Source organism: Culex pipiens, unplaced genomic scaffold, assembly GCF_016801865.2.
Source record: "Culex pipiens pallens isolate TS unplaced genomic scaffold, TS_CPP_V2 Cpp_Un0010, whole genome shotgun sequence".
Lineage (NCBI taxonomy): Eukaryota > Metazoa > Arthropoda > Insecta > Diptera > Culicidae > Culex > Culex pipiens.
This window is the reverse complement of record NW_026292827.1, coordinates 108852-131145: the sequence shown is the minus strand read 5'-3', so window position 1 is coordinate 131145 and position 22294 is coordinate 108852. Positions and strand designations below refer to the sequence as shown.

Sequence of the window (22294 nt, the reverse complement as noted above, 5' to 3'; positions counted from 1 at the left end):
GTGCAAAGCTGCCCGGTCATCTGTCCAACGTCAACGTCCAACCCCCCCTCCAAGATCTGCCCTTAGTTGTGACTGGTGCGCACATATATTTACAAAACACACATCTAGATAAAACCACTCAATTTCTAACGCCAGGCGATTTTCAACTATGAGTTATCGCTTTTTAACCGCACTTTCAATTAGCGCGCGAAACTGTCCTGCCTTAGTGTCAACTCTCTCGGAGCCCCATGTTTACTTATTAGACCGATACTGATAGTAGCGGCGACTGGACCGGCGACCAAAAACGACGCTGGGCCAAGCCGTTGCATTGTCAGTGTGTGCAGAGTAGGTGGAATTATGACCAGTTGCGTGGATTGACAGGCCTGCCTGGTGGAGCGCCAGCGTTTGCAGATTGTGGGACTGTTAGGGTTGATTTGGCAGTTGTGTACTTTTTTCAAAGTCAATTTGAATTTATGAGAACGAAATTTGATTTACATTGACTTACTTTGCTTGTTAGGGCGGTAGGCGCACAGATCTTTACTCCAGGGAGTTCTCTGAAGACCAAAAAGGCCTTCATGTGCCAACAAAGTAGCTAACCATACTAACTGATGTTTTGCAGATATCATCCGGTGTAAAATCCGAAGAAATTTTGCTTGTTACGGCACGGTGTGTTTCCTAGAACAAAATTAAGATAAAAAATTCGGCAAGTCTGATATTTGGCACCATGAAAGGAGGGCTTTTCCCGACATTTTGCGAGGTCCGGCGAAATATTTCGTCGGGGAGTGTAGAGCACTTTTTTATGAAGATTTTTTTTTCGATTTCATAGGATTTTTCTTTACCAAAGTCGACGGAAATCGATGAGTTCATGTTTATATCCATCGAATTTCTTGTGCCATATTACACCATAACATTTTAAAACCTTTTCGAATCAAGCACATTGTTGAGAACAGTTATCTTAACCATTTCAATAAAAAAATATTTATTTTGGTTCAATATAGACAGAGATAAACACAATTTCGTAAAATAAAAAGTGACTTTCTCCAAAATTTCAGAATTTAATTTCCATTCAAACAAAAACACCGCTTATTGAGTTTTTTTTTAATAATTCTTTTAAAAAAAATCATAAATTTCATCAAAACTTTTTATAAGTTTTATGTTTCAGCCAAATGTTTTCATCCTTAAAAAATCTTTGTAGGCAGTGTTCATCGTTTAAATGAGAATTAAATTCAGGAATTTTGAAAAAAAAAACACTTTTATTTCGGAAAATTGGGTATATCTCTACTTATATTGAACCAAAATTGATACTTTTTTTTATGGAAAATGTTAAGATAACTGTTCTTTACAATGTGATTGTTACTGGTTTTTAAACCATGCGCAATCGATTCCCCAACAAAATTTTATGTGATAAACTTACTTTTGACGCTTTTTTTCAGCCCTGTTTTGCTGGCAGGCCCAATTCGACGTCTTCGTGCTATCATGTCGCACCCGCCATTTTGATGTTCCGAGAAAAACGCGTTTTAATGTTTGACCTTGACTAAAAGAAAACGAAAGCATGCAATGTAAACAATAACAAACACGTTTTGTTTGGCTGACCATTCTGTGCATTGTCCCGAAGTTTGGTTGAAGTTGGTTGCTGGAGTCCCGAGTTATAATTACACATATTTACGGTAGTCTAGCTTTTACGTGCGTCAAACGCATCCTGACCTGAAATCCCTTTGGCCTGTTGTCGCACTTACATCAATTTTCAGGGAGTGACAAGATAGCACGACAAGATTGAAACTGCTTTCATATGAAAAGTGACAAAAATTTTCGGTGCTTTTTTGGTTTTCATTGAATATCTTAGGATTGAAATCGAATTTTGGGGATCTGTGAAGGTCAAAAGATGTGGCATTATGAGCTGCACAAAATGGCGTTCTTAACTCAATTTGGCCCAAAATGCACGTACGACAAGTCAGCACGACGGCGACGAATTGCTGATTTGTACCATGTTCGTCTAAAATAGAAGCTAGAAATGGGTTTACACCCTGTTGATGTGCCACCCTGTTTTCTAACCATGTCAAAATTTATTGCAATAAGTAGCTTAACAACTTTTCCCAAGACACCAACACTTTAACAGGTCACCAGTAGAAGTTAGGGCTTGGTTGACACCCTGTAAGTGTGTCACTTTGCATGTCAATGTTTTTAAGATAAAGTCACATTCATATAACGTCATGATTCGAATTCACGGATGCTTCGAAACCCGGACACCTCATCTTGTTTTATCAATTATTTGGATATAAGTTCGCAGTATGAATGTCAAAACTGTGTTATTTGATGAATTCTAACATCAACTTTCATTTAAGTTTTTTTGAACTTTGTGGTTTGGTTGAGCGTTTTAGCAGAATGCATTACTATTAAGTCTCTTTGTATTCATAGTTTGTTTGAACGCTGTAGTTAATGTCAAAACAATGAAATAAAACAAAATTATAAGATTACCAAAAATGCGAAACATTTCACGTGAAATATTTCATAGGCGTCTGAAGCACCGGGAAGGCAAAGCAGAAATTTATGGTTTTGATTTCCTTAAATTCAAGCAAATTTTTATCTAAAATATCGATTGTTTTGATGTCAACAGCTTATTTGAGACCTAAAGAATGCCATTCACTAACATTTCAGTCCAAATTTGTGCGATTCATTAGCAAAAACGAGTGTCCGGAATTCGAAGCAAAAGTGTCCGGATTTCGAATCAGCTTTTATCAGTGTCCGGGATTCGAAGCACAACAAGTCATTTTAATTTTCAAATTCTGATGATAAATTGTTAGTAAAGACATATTTTGCATGCATTCTCATAAAACTGACTGTTAATACATACTACATCCTGATGATATGTCTTCATTTCAAACTTATTACATGATTTTTTGCCAGCTATAACAAAAATGATATGCTACTAAGTGTCCGGATTTCGAATCATGACGTTATAACAATGTTTTCTAAGACACCATTTTGCTAGGTTGCTTCCATATTACTTTTAAACTTGGGAATTTAAAATAATTACCGAAGTACTGGCATTGTTGGCAAGAAATATAATTTTAAGCAATTATTTTGAAGTTCCTCTTTTAAAAACTCTGTATCTTTTTTCAGAAGCAAGATAGGACCATACTTTCTTCGGGAATGTTTTAGAGGACAATCAAAAGTACACTTTCACGGTGTTAGTTTTTAAATTTAGTGAAAAATCAAAATTATAAAAATCAAAATGTTAAAAAGAGGGCTTTCCCAGACAAATTTCCATACAAATTTGAAGCGCTTTTCGGAAAGCCAGGTCAAACCCAATCGCTCCCAAATTTGAGGGGGTTGTTTGGGGACCCAAAAAGGACCGGAAAATACCTGTTCTGATTGAATCAGTCCATTTTGAAATTTTCCCATACAAGTTCAAGTCACCCTTATGCGGATAAGATTCGGGGTCAAAATTTCCTATCCCACCCTACCTTAAACCTTAATCCAGGGCTTCACCGCACACTGACGGTGACGTCGCGACGCTCTGCCGTTGGCTGGCGTTCGCGTCAGCTTGTGCATTAGCCTGGCACGTGAGCTGAACTGAACTTCGGCTCGCTCGCCGCAGATCGTCGCAGCGGCGCGGTCCAAAGGGTACACCTCGTTGCGTTTTGCATCTCGTCCGTTGACGTACCAAAATCGTGAGCTGACGAGCTGCTTTCCTGAACCGTGGAGAGGGTGTTGTAAGAGAAAGCAAGAGGTGATGCATATGCAAATGGTGCATGATATTAATAAACGCATTAATGATGGGTGGTGGGTGGCACACGTGTTGAAGAAGGAGGAGCTCCTTTTCCCTGCAACGCGCAATATCGCCCTTTTGAACGTTGTTGATGTTTACAATCATGAAGACGTTGATGGCTTGATGTGAGTAGGGTGGAATTCTACAACACGAATTATAAATGGTTAGTGAATTAAATCAAAATCACTAAAGTCAAGCATATATCATTAGCAGGAAATCAAAAATAAAAATAATGACAGTCAAACTACCAATGTTTAACTGTGCAACGTAACCACATATATACGCATACTCACCCGCTGCTAAAAGCTGACGTTCAGAATTTATAAACAGGAATAAAACCGTTTTATTAATTAGAATAATAACCGTGCTGACATTGACAATGATTTCGTTCCGTTACGCGTGTCAGTGTCAGCACCGCCGCCGTGGCGGTCGAGATAGAGATGCTAATCCTAGTGCAGAGTTTTGCACACACACACACACACACATGCGTCAGAGCTGAGGCGCGGGAGATTAGCGTGAATAAGTGATTAGTTTTGCGGGGCACGTCGTTACTTGCATGCTAAATTTAGATTTTTGAAACATCTTATTATTTTTCTTTGAAAGGCCAACTAATCACCTTTCATTTGCGTATAAGACAATTGAAATCGGTTAAAATGGCGAGGAGTTATGATTTTTCTAAAAAATTGGTTTTTGCGAAAATCGACGAAAATGGCCATTTTTCAGACCACCCTAACACGACGTAGGTCACCCTAATGGCCAAACAAAAAAATACGGGTCTAATTATTTCGGCCAGGGAACCCCCAGAAAAATTTTGAGCACGATCCGAGCACTTTTGTTTTTTTCCATGCTGTTTTCGTGGGGAATTGCTGTATATATATATATATATATATATATATATATATATATATATATATATATATATATATATATATATATATATATATATATATATATATATATATATATATATATATATATCTATATATATATATATATATATATATATATATATATATATATATATATATATATATATATATATATATATATATATAAGTTATGTACGGGGTTCCCGGGAAGCGGGCCATGTTGGCTGCTTCCCGGCCCGTGGGGAGGTTCGGACGATTAACTTCAGCACTGCACTGGTTGAAGGATGAAACTTGACTGGCTGATTTATTATTTCAGAAAGAATGCTTCGTATGACAAGTCTGCAAGTGTTGGTGCAATACGGCTAGGGGAGCCCGGCCGTAACTACCCCATCGTTAGACTCGAATCGTCTCGATTCGACTTTAAAAAACTGTTTTAGTTTTTTTTTTTCTCTGAGTTCCACTGATGTGCTCGAGTTGCTGCGGAGTTCGTCCAAGGGCGGATGCCTGACGTATCGAGGACATCACATTCCCAATGACTGTTCCAGGCTAGACGGAGTCCTGACGTGTCGAGGGCCTCACAAATCTAGTTGTCTGGAGCCCCGGGATGGCAACAGGAAGGATTCCTGACGTATCAAGGATATCACATTCCTAGCATTTGGTTGATGCGGCTCAGGCTCATAAGAATTATGAGAATTTTCTGGTTTGATTTAAACGATTTCTTGCTAACTTGTCCTACCAAACTTAATTCTAACAGCGATATTCGGTGTACAGTTTCTTAGTAGCATCCATCAGAATTTTTGCAGGCTAAGGCTTTTGGAAGGGACAAAAGCACTTGGGTTGAGGTTGAGCTATGTCTGCTCTCTCCTCAATCACGGCATAAAACCCTTTTTTTTTTTTTTGTTCTTTTCGTTAACGCCACAATGATTACGAATTTTACAATTACAACTCATTCTTCATATCCATTACTACCTCTCCAACGCTGGTTAGGTTCATTGGGGAGAAATTAGCCTGGTTGTTTTGCACGTCTGCTGCTTTCCCTAGACGTGGTTACCAAGCGGGTGTTGAGTGAATATGGTGGAAGTCTAAAAGTAAAAAGCGTTAGAAATATCAAATAAAAGAAGGAATGAAGATGCTATTGATTTTTTTTTTTTTTTTTTTCGATGCTGTTTGCCTGCCAGTCCTCGGTTTCGGCTCGTGATTATCATCCTGATTCTCTATGGATCAAAAAGTATTGGTTAATATTCGATGTTTATAGTGAAAGTAAAAGACAGATAACAGTAGAGATAGACAACTTACAACAAGTACACAAAATGTTACACAGAAAATGCCAATACAACGACTCCTCCATCGTCAAACAAAGGTGCATTTTCTCTTTCAGCGTTATGGTAGTCATGATGCTGTTTTTGTGTATTTGATACTTATTGTAAAAGTAAAAGGCGGATGAAAGTAAAGTAAATAGCTTACATTTAGTAAATAAAATGTTTAACAAAAATGCCAATGAAAATCTTCAAATTTGGGCTCCAATTGAGCAACACGACCATATGATAATATTGTGCGAATCGACCTCGGATAGTTTGATGAAAACAGAATTAATTTCAGGAAAAAAAAATACATCATGCTTTGTAACAATTGCCCGTCCATTTTTTTTCTTTTTTTTTTTGGGTTAGGGAATTTTAAAAGTAATGTGAAAACACAATGGTGAAAAATTGTCAAGCTAGTTCGTAATTTCAAATTACAAATTTCCAAGTTTGTAATACTGAATTACAAACATGAAAAAAAAATATATTTATATTGAATGTAATCTAAGATTACGTAATCCTCGATTACAATTCACTTGTACCCTTTGTATTTCCATGTAATAATGGATTACAATAAAATTACACAACGTCTCAATTTTTAAAGTTTTTAAAAAAAATTAATTTTTAATTTTTAATTTTTAATTTTTAATTTTTAATTTTTAATTTTTAATTTTTAATTTTTAATTTTTAATTTTTAATTTTTAATTTTTAATTTTTAATTTTTAATTTTTAATTTTTAATTTTTAATTTTTAATTTTTAATTTTTAATTTTTAATTTTTAATTTTTAATTTTTAATTTTTAATTTTTAATTTTTAATTTTTAATTTTTAATTTTTAATTTTTAATTTTTAATTTTTAATTTTTAATTTTTAATTTTTAATTTTTAATTTTTAATTTTTAATTTTTAATTTTTAATTTTTAATTTTTAATTTTTAATTTTTAATTTTTAATTTTTAATTTTTAATTTTTAATTTTTAATTTTTAATTTTTAATTTTTAATTTTTAATTTTTAATTTTTAATTTTTAATTTTTAATTTTTAATTTTTAATTTTTAATTTTTAATTTTTAATTTTTAATTTTAATTTTTAATTTTTAATTTTTAATTTTTAATTTTTAATTTTTAATTTTTAATTTTTAATTTTTAATTTTTAATTTTTAATTTTTAATTTTTAATTTTTAATTTTTAATTTTTAATTTTTAATTTTTAATTTTTAATTTTTAATTTTTAATTTTTAATTTTTAATTTTTAATTTTTAATTTTTAATTTTTAATTTTTAATTTTTAATTTTTAATTTTTAATTTTTAATTTTTAATTTTTAATTTTAATTTTTAATTTTTAATTTTTAATTTTTAATTTTTAATTTTTAATTTTTAATTTTTAATTTTTAATTTTTAATTTTTAATTTTTAATTTTTAATTTTTAATTTTTAATTTTTAATTTTTAATTTTTAATTTTTAATTTTTAATTTTTAATTTTTAATTTTTAATTTTTAATTTTTAATTTTTAATTTTTAATTTTTAATTTTTAATTTTTAATTTTTTAATTTTTAATTTTTAATTTTTAATTTTTAATTTTTAATTTTTAATTTTTAATTTTTAATTTTTAATTTTTAATTTTTAATTTTTAATTTTTAATTTTTAATTTTTAATTTTTAATTTTTAATTTTTAATTTTTAATTTTTAATTTTTAATTTTTAATTTTTAATTTTTAATTTTTAATTTTTAATTTTTAATTTTTAATTTTTAATTTTTAATTTTTAATTTTTAATTTTTAATTTTTAATTTTTAATTTTTTAATTTTTAATTTTTAATTTTTAATTTTTAATTTTTAATTTTTAATTTTTAATTTTTAATTTTTAATTTTTAATTTTTAATTTTTAATTTTTAATTTTTAATTTTTAATTTTTAATTTTTAATTTTTAATTTTTAATTTTTAATTTTTAATTTTTAATTTTTAATTTTTAATTTTTAATTTTTAATTTTTAATTTTTAATTTTTAATTTTTAATTTTTAATTTTTAATTTTTAATTTTTAATTTTTAATTTTTAATTTTAATTTTTAATTTTTAATTTTTAATTTTTAATTTTTAATTTTTAATTTTTAATTTTTAATTTTTAATTTTTAATTTTTAATTTTTAATTTTTAATTTTTAATTTTTAATTTTTAATTTTTAATTTTTAATTTTTAATTTTTAATTTTTAATTTTTAATTTTTAATTTTTAATTTTTAATTTTTAATTTTTAATTTTTAATTTTTAATTTTTAATTTTTAATTTTTAATTTTTAATTTTTAATTTTTAATTTTTATAGAACTCTTTTGGTTTTGGATATTTCGTTGCAATCGCGTCAGCGCGACGACCATGTCAAAGCATTTTCTGCTGACCATCGTATCGTTCAAATATCGTCTTCTTTCCTACGCGGTGACGACCGTTTCAAAGCATTTTCTGCTGACCATCGTATCATCCACATATCGTCTTCGTTCATACGCGGGGGGTTTTTTTTCTTCACTTAAATTTACGGCAAAATCTAATTTTGCCCTATACTAAAACCTTATAGCCTGTGTCGACTACGATTTCGCAATATCGACACAGGAAATTGCTGGTTAACCAGACTTTTTGTCCTAAATTTATTGCAAAATCTAATTTTGCCCTATGCTAAACACTTATAGCCTGTGTCGACTACGATTTCGCAATATCGACACAGGAAATTGCTGGTGAACCAGACTTTTTGCCCTAAATTTATTGTACTAAAACTTAATAATTACACCCAAAGGAAAAATATATCTCAAAATCTGCAACAGTGGATTTGCTGCAGAAAATGTCACATTTTATAACATTTTTTGCAGCAAGCCCTTAGATCATTTTCGCCCGCGTGTAAACATTTCAGCGATCTGCAGTTCTCACCAACACATATAATGCTGGCCCGTCCCCGAGCAATACTCCAAAGAGAAGCATATGTTGGTGCTCTTTCACTCTCATTCCATGAAGCGTCCATGGCGCGGTGGGAGCGTGTCGGATCAATAAACAATAAGTTGGTGGTTCAATCCTCGTTCTGATAAGTGTTTTTTTTTGTGAAATACAACCAAAAATCCGTCGGTAAAGTCGATAATTGTCGGTAACGGGCAAAAATGTCATACCCCTATATCGCAAAAAATGCATGAGGACAGTTTTTATGCAGATTCTGATATACTTTCATGCCGCCATGTATCACAATCATGCGACCGCCGGTTGGGTGTACTTACCTTAAGTCTCGGTAATCCACCGAGACGACCGACTGCGCCAGTTATGTACGGGGTTCCCGGGAAGCGGGCCATGTTGGCTGCTTCCCGGCCCGTGGGGAGGTTCGGACGATTAACTTCAGCACTGCACTGGTTGAAGGATGAAACTTGACTGGCTGATTTATTATTTCAGAAAGAATGCTTCGTATGACAAGTCTGCAAGTGTTGGTGCAATACGGCTAGGGGAGCCCGGCCGTAACTTATATATATATATATATATATATATATATATATATATTAAGAATTTCGACGGTTTTGTTCGAACGCGTATCAGTTCAAATGGAGCGTCGTATCGAAGTGCTTTTTGTTGCGTTGGGTTCGTAAAAGTCCAAGGAAGGTTCTTACGCCAAAAAGTTACAACTTTGGCCACTCTGGAACCGAATCCGGAAAATCTGCAGATTGTATGGGAAAAGCTGCGTAAAATCAAATTTTGATCACAGGAGGCTGAATAAGCAAACAAGCAAGAAACGTCAGGAAACCAAAAAAGGGCAGGACGAAGTTTGCCGGGAAAAGCTTGTTTTTTTTTGTAATATTACTCGAAAAAGATGTAATATTCAACCTACCAAATTTTCAACATTCCAAAATTCAACTTTTTTTCTGTGTAACTCTGAGAATAATATACACAGAAAAAAATGATGGTAATATTCATCTGGAATTGATCCTTGGATGGCCCACCTCTTACCCATACACAGTTTTTGTGGCATGGAAGGTTTACGAGCAGATATCTTTCGATAATTCGTCGTTCGTGTTTTGAGAGTGTCCTGTAATCTTGACTCTACTTCCGTGTATGCCCATCCATTTCTCTCGTGTCCTATCTCAAGGCGCTCTAACAAATCCTTTGTCGAGTCATTTTATCAATCAGATTGCAGTATTTTTATCCATTTAGGGTATTGGAACCATTTGCTATTCCACGCACATATGAGCCCATAGGGTTAAACCGCGCCCAGATTCGCGTTACTTTTGAATAAATTTATCATATGCGGCCCAAAGTGATCCCATGCGATGTGTACAGATTTTGTGTCAAAAAATGATTAATTTTACCTCTGAAAATGAGGAATTTTCATCAGGTTCACATTTATACACATTTTTTAAGTAATATTAGACAAAAAGAGGTAATATTCCACCCGCCAAATTTTCAACCTTCCAAAAATAAACTTTTTTTCTGTGTATTGATTAATTACAAAATTATTACTTTTATATAAAGTCATGTCTCGGTTAAGCAATGCGTATGGGGGATGCAAAACCGAGGCGTGCATAACGGCACAGTGCTTATGCGATTTTCGAGAATTCGAGTGTTTAAAAAAATGTGTGTTATTACTTTTGAAATGTGAGGAACTCTCTACGAAATCGGCCGATTTTGATAATTTTTATTTTTAGTATTTTTTGATTTGGCTCAAACTTTGTGGGGGCCTTCCCTGTGACCAAATAAGCTATTTTGTGTCATTGGTTCACCCATACAAGTCTCCATACAATTTTGGCTGCTGTCCATAAAAAACGGCACGTAAATATTCAAACAGCTGTAACGTTTGAGTGAATTTTTCTGATCAATTTGGTGTATTCGGCAAAGTTGTAGGTATTTTTGAGGATTATTGACAAAAAAAGGTGCCTACACGGAAAAAAAATTGCAGATTTTTTAATCAACTTTTTTCACAAAAACTCAAATTCCCAAAATACGTATTTTTTGATATTCGAGATTTTTTGATATGTTTTAGAGGACCAAAACCCGCAATTTTTGAGCCATAGAGAAAACGGCCAAAAAAAATTTTAATGTAAAATTGAATTTCCAATCGAAAAGTTCTGTACACATTTTTGCCTTCCTCACCTTACTGAGGAAAGGCTATAAAATCACTCGGAAAATGAACTTTTTAATTAGACCTCCTAGACCTACCTTCATTTGTACATATCGACTCAGAATCACCAGCTGAGCAAATGTCTGTGTGTTTGGCTGTATGTAGACATGTGTACAAAATCAATGTCACTGGAATATCTCGTCACAGGCTCAACTGATTTTGGCCGGAATGGTTTTAATCGATCCGTCTTAACGTTCCCTAAGTTGCTATTTAAATTCATGCAGTTTTATCATGTATTTAAAAAGTTGTGTTATAAAAAAACTGTTTCATATTAAATTAAAATTATGGTAAAAAGGGTGGTTTTTTCATGAAACCCTCACATGTTTTTTTTCACATGTTATGTATTTTTAGAAAGCATATGGGAAGACCTTTTAGGTGGAGTAAGAATTTTCAAGATCTGACTTACCTATCTTAAATTACAAGCAGTTTAAAAAATGGTCTGAATTCACATAACCTCAACTGGTCGGGTCTGATCGCCACGAAAAAGCCGTGTAGACGGATGCCATTTTCCTCAAAGGCCGTTTCTGTATAATCTTGACAAAAAGTCTGTAGGTAGTCTGTTTTTTTACTCATCACTTATTTTTATTAGGACCTCTTAGGTGCATAAACATGTGGACACTTTAGGGGGGTTGGAATCACTCTATAAATAAGAGGAAGGCATCAACCACCTAAAGGTGGATTAAGTAAGGTTTTTGATAAAGGGTTCTGTTTTCAAGATATAGCCACTAAAAGTTTGATTTTAGCGTAATATTTGCAGTTTTTCGATTTTTTAAAATAGTGACCATGAGTGACCATTTCTTAAAATAGTTTTTTGAAAAGTTCAGAAAATTTGCTATAAAATTGTCTAAGAGACATTGAAGATTGGACCTCGCGTTGCTGAGATACAGCCGCTCTAAGTTTTCTAAGTCTCACCAAAACAACCCACCATTTTCTAATGTCGATATCTCAGCAACGAATGGTCCGATTTTCAATGTTCAAACATGAAACTTTCGTGAAATTTTCCGATCTCTTCGAAAAAAATGTTTTGACATTTTTTCAATCAAGTCTAGCGTATTAAAAGGGCCAAACAATGAATATTACGCTTATTTGATATGCTGGCCTTGATTTATTTTTTCAAAATATTTTTTTAAGAGATCGGAAAGTATTAGGAATGTTCCATGTTTTAAAAATCGGATCATTAGTTGCTGAGATATCGACTTAAGAAAATGGTGGGTTGTTTTGGTGAGACTTAGAAAACTTCAATTTTCGTGTTTTTTTTTCTAAAAGCGACTGTATTTCAGCTACCCGAGGTCAAATCTTCAATGTCTCTTCGACAATTTTATAGCGAATTTTCTGAACTTTTCAACAAAAACTATTTTTGAAATGGTCACTCATGGTCACTATTTTAAAAAATCGAAAAACTGCAAATATTTCGCTAAAATCAAACTTTCGGTGTCTATATTTTCTATCATTAATTTGCAAAAAAAAGGTTTTTTTGTAAGTTGATAATTTATTTTGAGGATTACTCTTGATATTAAAAAATGAATTTGAAATCTTAAGAGATTAAAGAAGATCTTTTTTTGACATCTTCAAAGTTTTCAAACTACTTCGATATCTTAGTTTCCCTCGTCACAAAGTCGCACATGGATTGAGTACCGCTGCCAGGCAAAACACATAAAGTATGTGTGTGTTTGTGCAGTAGAAAGCAAATTATTTTATTGTGTTTCGATAATAATCGAAGCCAAAGTGCAGGCGTCTAGCCGTGGCTAAGCCCCGAAAGCCACTCCCTCGTTTCCAACGGGGAAGACTAAGACAATGACGACTTTGAGAGTGCTTTTGGATTCGGTCCAGCTGAGGGATGGAAAACAATCAAGCTTCTTGTTTTGGCTGACGACGAGGGGAAAATGCCGGGGGGGGGGGGGAGGGGGAAAACTAGAGCAAGCCAAACAAAGTTCACTTCACTTTAGTTTGTGGCAGAACAGAGTATGTGTGAGGAGGAAGCATGAGGGAAGATCTAGAGGAAGAGGAAGCGAGAGCTTTAGCCAAACAACTAAATAAGCGTCGGAGAGGAGGATTTGCAAGCGGAGCTTTTGCGCTTGCGATGGCAATTTGCTCCAGGGAAACCACATCCGACGAACGGATTAGAGTCACTCACGTTGGAGGGGAATGACTCGTAGGAGTGTGAGTGTTTTAAAAGTGCAGTCAATTTTAAATCATTGCAAAAAATCTATCTGTAGCTAAGCATATTAAAAAGATTGTTGTTTATTGTAATGCTAAAAAAGAGTTTGACTTTTCTGAAATTTTCAAAATCGAATAATAATATAAGACATTAATGTCATCATCAGATTTTTCTGTTTTTTTTTTTTTTTTTTTTTTTTTTTGCAAAGTTCAACAGAAACTAAAATTGATACAAACTTGAAACATTCCAAAAAATCTTGAACGCCAATCTTCGACCATGGTTGAATGAATGCTCTCCTCAGTCTCCAGCGAGTGATGCCTGTCCGTCTAAGGAGGGATTTTGGTTGCGCTACACCAGAACCGAGTTTCGAGCATACGTACGTATTTAACGCCATACACAAAGCTCCACCGTTTCTCCAGAATCTGAGATAACATCATTGCAAGTTTGACGGTGGGTAAACCTCGAAAAACTCGAAATGCAATATTGTGTACATCGAGCCAGAAGTTCAGTGGAAATGGATGGTTTCCTCGTCCCAGACGGGAGGGATTTTCCACACTCAGGTTGGCTTTCCTTGCGAGAAAACCAGGTCGCCGGATGTGTGTGTGCAGAACAAACAACTCTATGCTCTCGTCGAAACTGATGAAATTGGGTTGCAAGATCTGCGTTTCATTTGATGCTGCGGTTGCTACACTGCTATCTTGCTGAATCTTGCCTCGGAAATAACCAACTAGAAAGCTTGTGAAGGCAAAGTTTTAGCTGACTTTAGTGGTTTTCAAAGTGCGAACCCGATTAGAATCATTCTGCTCGGAGGGAGTTGTAGTGAAATAGCGTAGGAGTATTCCGCATGGCACTCGGAGTCCTAATAGAATCACTTTAAAACGAATCTTTTGCCATCCATTTTCAGAACTTATTGAGTATATTTTTTTGGAAAATATATTTTGAAAATTCTGTGCCAAGTTAGTCAGGAAATGTGTTGTATTCAAGGATTTTTAGTTTCTCTGAACGTCTTTTCTTTTTCCAAAGGAGAACTTTTTCTTTTAAAAATAATATTAAGAATAATTTATAAAAAAAAACATTTGTCGTCCTAAAATTATGCTTAAACTTGAAATATTATTGTTTACAAAGATAAAGCTTATTTTTCTGAGTACATTGACCCTTTGTACGACCGCAAAGGAGTTAAAATTTAAAAAAATAACATCACGGTCCTGCTTGACAGAAAAGTTTCTACTTGACAGCTTGTTCCAAGGGGACCATATTAGATCCATCGAAAAAATACTGTCTTGTCAATTTAATTTTTTGCATTAAAATGAAAAAAGTGGTCAGAAATGGATTTAAAACGTGTTTTCTACCGTTGTACATAAAAAATTACATAGGGCTTTAGGACCCTATTCCCAAAACTTTTGTATATTTTAAATTTATTTTTTGAATCGCTAGCACTGCGTTGACATTTTTTCATTTAATTTATTTTTGGTACGAGATATTTATCAGATGCCATTATGTTTTTGAAGCATTTTTATTTTGATTGGATTGCTCTAATTGTGTTTTTTCACTATGATCACTAAATTATAACCTGTTAATCCTCTCTTACCCATGTTTGTAGTGTCATAATTAATAAAATATTATACTATTGTTGTTGTGTAGACAAACTTTTGAAAACTATTCAATTGATTCTTTACTGCCTTTTTTGCTTTTATTTATTAATTTATTTATTATCAATTCAAATTTGACTAAATTTTATCAAAATCTTTCTAAAAAAAAGAACACAAGCAGTCAGAATTTTGCCGGATAGCTTATGTCTTGGAGGTTTCAAGTAGAGATTCTAAATAGGGAGACTGGTCGAAGTGAATTTGGCGTACCCAAACAGACACGAGCTTGACGTATACAAACGAGCATTTGCCTTTACGCCCAGCAAAACTTATCAGTGTAGCCAAGTTCAAAACATACGTTGCCAGATCGATTTAGCAAACTTAGACCAGTCTCCCTATTTAGGGTCTCTAGTTTCAAGTAGATCATCTTTTTCAAAGATAAATAGTTAAGAGGTACATTAAAAAATTAAATGAAAAAATAATAATCAATATTTTTTTCAAACCGGAAAAATAAAGGTTCACTATCAGCTCTTAACAAAAATGATAATGTTATTAAAACATTTGTAAAATTGACAGTATAACTCCACCAACAAGTTATCAACTATTATATCAATCTATTACTTGGAACTCAACATTCTCATTTTGAATGCAAATTACAAAAAACAAAGTGCCGCGATGAAAAAAAATTTAAGCTGAAAAAAAATCAAAAATAAGTGGTAACCAATTTTTAAATAATAATTGAATATAAGGAGCATCCATGTTTACGGAACGGAATCGACGTAACACCTTATAATGTGGCCCTCTTAAACCTTACGGTTTCGTCAACGGATCCACAGGCGTGTATCGTTCTTTTTGCGACAAGACTCCGCCTCCCGGGTCTCCTAAGTGTGAAGGTATGGCACGGGGAGAGGGCACCGAATACCTATATTAACACTTAGAATTCCATGTTTACAGTCTGATCTAGTCTGATATTTGACATTATGAAAGAAGGGCTCTTTCCCGACATTTTGCGGGGTCCTGCGAAATATTTCGAAAGATTTTTTTTCGATTTTGTAAAGGATTTTTCTTCAGAAAAGTCTATGAAAATAGATGAGTTTGTGTTAATATCCATAAAAAATCTTATAAATATATCTGAAAAGATAAATAAATTGTTCGCTCTACAGCATTGCCTTGGCGTTCTCGATTGCGAGATTCCTACTCGAAACTAGGTGTACTTGAAAACTAGAGTATTTGATTAGTCCTATTTATCAATGTATTCATAATTCTAGGTAGTTAACTTTCTAAACATTTAAAAATTTGTTGAAAACTACTTCTTGCAATAATCCCAACACTTCTCTACCAAGCTTTGATTCCATATCATTCTGTTTGTATTAAATTCAACTTGTCAATGTCACCCGGTTTACGGTATTCACGCAAGTGTGAACTGAACATGTGAGTGATGTTATGAATACATTTTTTTAGGTATTCTTAATACTGAGCAGGTTTCGGAGTCGGAGTCGGAGCCGGAGTCAACAATTTGTTGAACGCTGGTGTCGGAGTCGGCTATAGTTGGTAGGCCGGAGTCGGAGTCGGAGCCGGAGTCGGTTCGAGCTGAATGCCGGAGCCGGAGTCGGAGTCGGCTTAACTCAGAAAGCTGAAGTCGGAGTCGTTCGAAATATGACCCGAGTCCGCAGTCCTGCTTGCAAGTGTAACGTCACACATCGAAAAATGACCTGTCACATTTTGTAGATTGGCAATGTGTGTAAACAAAGTGAAATAAAAATGTTTAAGTGGTGCTGACAAAAAAATTCACAAAAAATCATCAGCAGATTGATTTTCTTGGTTAAGTTCGGGAGCGATTTTCTTTTGCGTGATTTGCCTCCTCTCTCTTTCGCGAGTGAAAAAAAAATGGTGAAAAAAAAACTTTTCATACAACGTATTCTTTAAATCACTAATAACTTGTCAGGGTTTATTCGAATCGCTGTACGGTCTTCGACAAAGTTGTTTTTCAAAAACATGTACATGATAATCTCACACGTAACAATGATCTGACACATTTAAAGCCCCCTTTTGGTGGAAGTTAGAAATTTTTGCTTTTGCTCATACATATTTTCGAATTTTCCCATACAAACTTCAACGATCACCCTTGAACCATAACCAATTTGGCTTCAAATTGGCACAGTTACTTTTTTTACCTAAAGAATCAAGCAGGGGATATTTCTCAAGATTTTACAAAATTTCAATCATTCTTGTCACCCCTGATGAGTCATCTAATGGTGTCCATCTGAAATACATGCTAATCTTCTAAATTTTTAGCTCAACGGTCATTTAACTTACAGTTGATTGCAACAACTTAAAAAACCAAAAAGCTAACAACAACCACAAAAAGCAAATACAACCTTCCCCACTCACAAAAGCCTATAATCAAACCATTTGTTAAGCTAATGTTCTGTCATTTCTGGTCAATTTGCTGTTTTTTCTCGAGTTGCTAGTCCTAAAAAAACGGGCGTTGTCGAACTGAGCGAAGCATAAATTTGGGCGGAGGAAAGAAATAAACTTGGCCACCACAATCAACAGTGCACACAATGTGCCGAACATTGAAGGCTCTTTAGGGCGGCCAGGCCACACACAAGCACGTGCTTCTCTGATGGCTATTTAATTGCTCGCCGCAGTTGGCCTGATGCCTCTTGATGGTTCTTGGTCGTATTTTTTTTTCTTCCTAGTTGGGTTTTTTCTAGTTTTTTGCTTTGCGTTCTTGGGTTTTTTTAGTACTTTGGATTTTTCTAGTAGATTTTGTGTAGGTTTTATCGGAATTGCTTTTTATTTTTGAAGCTTACTAAATATTTTTTTCATTTTAATTTTAATGTGTTCAACTGTATCCATAAAACAAAACAAAATACTTACAGACCATTCAACATTTGCTCAAATTCATCACAAAAACACGAACCATTTTTACTAAGCAATTTAGATGTTCTTTAGCCAAAGCAGCCGTTTTCTTGCTCCTCCTGCTCTGTCGGTAATGCTTATTTAATGATACCGGACTCATTTTCGACAGCCCACCTCCAAACCTAAGAGATGGACTAGATTTGACAGAAAAAAAGAGGCACGTGAGTGAAAAGCTCGACCATTATCACAACTGTGAAGAAGTGATTCTTAGACAGCTTTATTAAAATTTACCTTTTTTCTACTGTAAAAGTGCATTATCTTTCAAGGCCGTCTTGCCCCTCTAAGAATCACAAATTAAGCATTCCATCTTCTTGGCAACCTTGGTGACAAATTCCTACCGCAAGATGTCACCATCCTCTGACCATACATCGCTTAGCAGCCTGCGGTAGAGCAACCTTACCATTCGGTAACACGATGATCCGGGCCGATTAAATATCAACAATTACCGAGAAAACATGGCCCTTTTGTGAAGCACGCGGGTTATTAACGATAATGAGCGCGAATCTGTGAACAATTAATCTTTGCTCGAGAGAGGGCCGTTTTAGCCACACTTTGTTGCTAGTTTTGGGGGCCAGTACACTTGGCAAAGAGTTTAACCTCGGAGTACTCTTGTTGCAGTTGACGGGTAAGGCGACATTTTTTCAAACTTTGTTACTGTATTTGATACTTTGTAGACAAAATCAGGTAAATCAATTCAAAATAGGACAAAATTTGAATCATTAGATCGAAAATAGGTACATTTCGTTCCCCGGATGAACTTGGCAACGACGAAGACGCGACCATCACCACCAGATCCAGTGCCGAGTGGAGTGCCTTATGATTATCAGCGAGCAATTATCGCTGCACGCGCCTTTAAATCATAACAATTACCCAACAACATTCTGACGTTTATGGTCGCATAACTTTAAGCGCGTATAAATCACAGGAAAGGTTGCAGCAAAAACACCAACTACAATTACAAAAACGAAAGGGAAGAGGGGAAACAAACGAGTGCAAAATGCACAACCGTGGAAAATGGAGTCGCGAATGTTTATCAACAATTTGTACATGTTTTGGGTTTTAAATGCCACCAACGTCGATCAGGGATGGTGTCAACCGGATTGTAAACAAGGAAAAGTTGTGACAGTACTTGAACTTGAGTGATTACTACTATAACAGTTATTGTAACTAGACTGATTAGTGTTATCTGTGAAAGAAATATTTTGAAAATGGTTTTGTTGAACTCATTTGTAGTATAATAAAACAAAATTATGTAATCATAGAAGTATTTTAATAAATTTTGACAAAACCTAGGTTAAAAAAAACAAAATGTCAAACGTAATTTTCAAAATGGTTAGGCTTAAAGAATTGAATAATTCGTCGCTTGTGTGCAACGACATTATTGATCCAAAATAAGTTAATCATTGCGTTTTGTTGAGCTCAACAAACCCTACAAGATGCTTTAAACAAATTTTGGCAATTCGCTTCCGTTTATAGCCCAGAATCGATTATCCGAAATCCTCTGAAATTTTTTATTTCGGTTTATCGAATCACGAAAAACTATTTTTCTTTGTCTTATTTTGGGTCATTGATCTCAACCGCAATGAAACTTTGTAGACATGTTATCCACGGCTAATATAAGCCATTTTTGTGTATATGAATCCAGTTGCACACATCCGACCCATCGTTGGTAAGGTAATCGAAAGACCTTTCCAATGAGTCTAAAACATTGACGATCTGGCAACCCTGTCTCGAGCTATGACCACTTAAGTGACATTTATTTACTTTTTTGTAGCCGGATCTCACTTAAATGTATGTAAACTATGTCCGGATCCATCATCCGACCCATCGTTGGTTAGGTAATCAAAAGACCTTTCCAACGAGTCTGAAACATTGAAGATCTGGCAACCATGTCTCAAGCTATGACCACTTAAGATGCCACTTATGAGCCCTTGAGTTATATGTGTGTTTTTTGTATTCCGGAACTCAACGAAATCAGACGAAATTTGTGTCCAAACCCATCATATCACATATCACCCATTGTTGGAAAAGTGTGAGGAAGGCACCAACCACATAGGTGGATTAAGTTAGTTTTTTTTTAAGGAGTCTAAACGTCAAAATTTTCCAGAAGCAAAAGTGGGAATTGATTTTTCAGATACTTTTACTTGAAAGTCTCTATATTGACCATTAGTTTTTGTCCAATCCTTGTGAAGATACTAAAATTTTAAAAATTAAAGTGTGAAAAATAGGGTTTTTGTAAGTTTTTGGCAATTTCTATATGATAGACTTAATTTTTCAGTCTCGTAAATAATTTTAACGGAAAGCTCGTTTCCAATTTCCCACAAGTTTGCCTTTGACAGCTTTTCAATTTGATTCGTTTTAATATTTACGTTAGCTTAAAAATATTTTATTTTCAGTTATAAGCAACGTGATTAAGCTTATATCGGTTAGCCACTGCATCCAATTGAAATGCTAATTAAATGCTAATTTTGCTTATTCACATTTCAAAATGGCGTCTTTTTTGTTGTATTTTGGCTATAACTTTCGTATGAAAGGTCCGATTTTCGTTCTTTTGCAAGAGAAATGTGTAATTTGATAAGCTTCAAAATGTCCGGAAGGCACTATCTCACTACAACGTAAGCCTGAGTTGATGAATAAAAAAAACTCATTTTTTCATAAACTAAACACCTTAACTTAAATCACAAAAATAGCTCTAAATACCTCCGGTTTGAAGATAGAGCTTTGTGCCTAAAACTTTTTTGAAGATACCGAGGCGCTACCTTGTCATCCCGCTAAAATAAAAATTCTAAAACCACCCTAAAATTTGGACCACCCTAATGTCTAACATATCAAAAGATGCCCATATTGACCCTGAAAATATGTTCGCAAGACACCAAAGCTCTAAATCTTAACGTCTGGTCGCTATCAATTTAGCACAGATTTCGGCTAATCTCAATCAATTTTGCTCAAAATATACACAGGTACTTAAAATAACCCAACAAACCGTTTTCCGCTTGTGGAACAAGAGGTAATTTTTTCTGGGCACCCTACTCCTCACGCTTCTTCCTCTCCTGAAGTTTCAGAATTGTGTTGTGTTGTTGTATGAACACTCCGTGCTCGATCTTAACCAACTTCGACGATTCTTCTTTGCGGTAAAACTTTGCGCAGTAGGCCTGGCCGCTTTAACGTCTGTAATGTATTCACGGTGTATTTTTTCGAGACCTCAAAGATAAAAAAATCGGTATGTCTGATATTTGGCACCGTAAAAGAAGGGCTCTTTCCAGACATTTTGCGGGGTATACCGAAATATTTCGTCGGGGGTCTAGTGCAACTTTTTTTTTTGAAGATTATTTTTCGATTTTATGGGATATTTGTTCAAAAAAGTCACAGAAAATCGGTGCATTCATGTTGATATCACTCAAATTTCTTATGAATATGCCTTGGGGACTCTAACCAACTGTTTTTGACCAATATTTGACCTCCAATTAAAAAAAAATCGAACCAAATATACCAGATTTCTAGCTTTCTTTGAAATTACCCCAAAATCCAAGCTGGAAACCCTGATAAGACCGAAAGTAAATCTTTTCTTTGTACAATTTATCATGAAATTACAGCAACACATTGCCCAAATACAAATTTGAGCATTAAACAATGCAAAACATAGATTATTTATTTAATAAGCTGTTAATTACCCGATAGGTTCCGAAAATTATTTTTTCAATGCACTGCCACATAACACCATTACATTTTAAAACATTTTAGAATCAATCCCATTGTAGAATACAGTTTTCTGAACAAGTTCCATAAAAAAGTAACAGTTTTGGTTCACTATAAGCAGAGATATGTCCAATTTCCTGAAATAAATAGTGCCTTTCTCCAAAATTTTCTTAATTTTATTACTTTTCACATGATGGGCACTGCCTACTAAGATATTTTTATGATGATTATATTTTATTGAAACATAAAAATTATAACAAGTTTTGACGAAATTCATGAAAATTATTCTATAGCATTCATTACAAAACTCAGTAGGCAGTGCCGATCATGTGAATTGTAATTAAATTAAGAAAATTTTGGAGAAAGACACTATTTATTTCAGGAAATTGGACATATCTCTGCTCATAGTGAACCAAAACTGTTACTTTTTTATGGAACTTGTTCAGAAAACTGTTTTCTACAATGTGATTGATTCTAAAATGTTTTAAAATGTAATAGTGTGATGTGGCAGAGGATTGAAAAAATAATTTTCGGAACCTATTGGGTAATAAACAGCTTATTAAATAAATAATCTATGTTTTGCATTGTTTAATGCTCAAATTTGTATCCGGGCAATGTGTTGCTGTAATTTCATGACAAATTGTACAAAGAAAAGATTTACTTTCGGTCGTATCGGGGTTTCCAGCTTGGATTTTGGGGTAATTTCAAAGAAAGCTAGAAATCTGGTAAATTTGGTTCGATTTTTTTTAATTGGAGGTCAAATATTGGTCAAATATAGTTGGTTAGAGTCCCCAAGGCATATTCATAAGAAATTTGAGTGATATCAACATGAATGCACCGATTTTCTGTGACTTTTTTGAACAAATATCCCATAAAATCGAAAAATAA

General features: G+C 33.7%; 1 long non-coding RNA gene across 1 annotated transcript; it reads right to left on the bottom strand.

The window, feature by feature from the left end:
* Positions 1–4894: 4894 nt before the first annotated feature.
* LOC128093720 (uncharacterized) lies at positions 4895–9392 on the bottom strand. The gene is made up of 2 exons (XR_008212700.1): positions 9156–9392; positions 4895–5699 (listed from the first exon to the last, which is right to left on the bottom strand). It is a non-coding gene; the product is annotated as an uncharacterized LOC128093720 (long non-coding RNA).
* Between the last annotated feature and the right edge of the window lie 12902 nt (positions 9393–22294).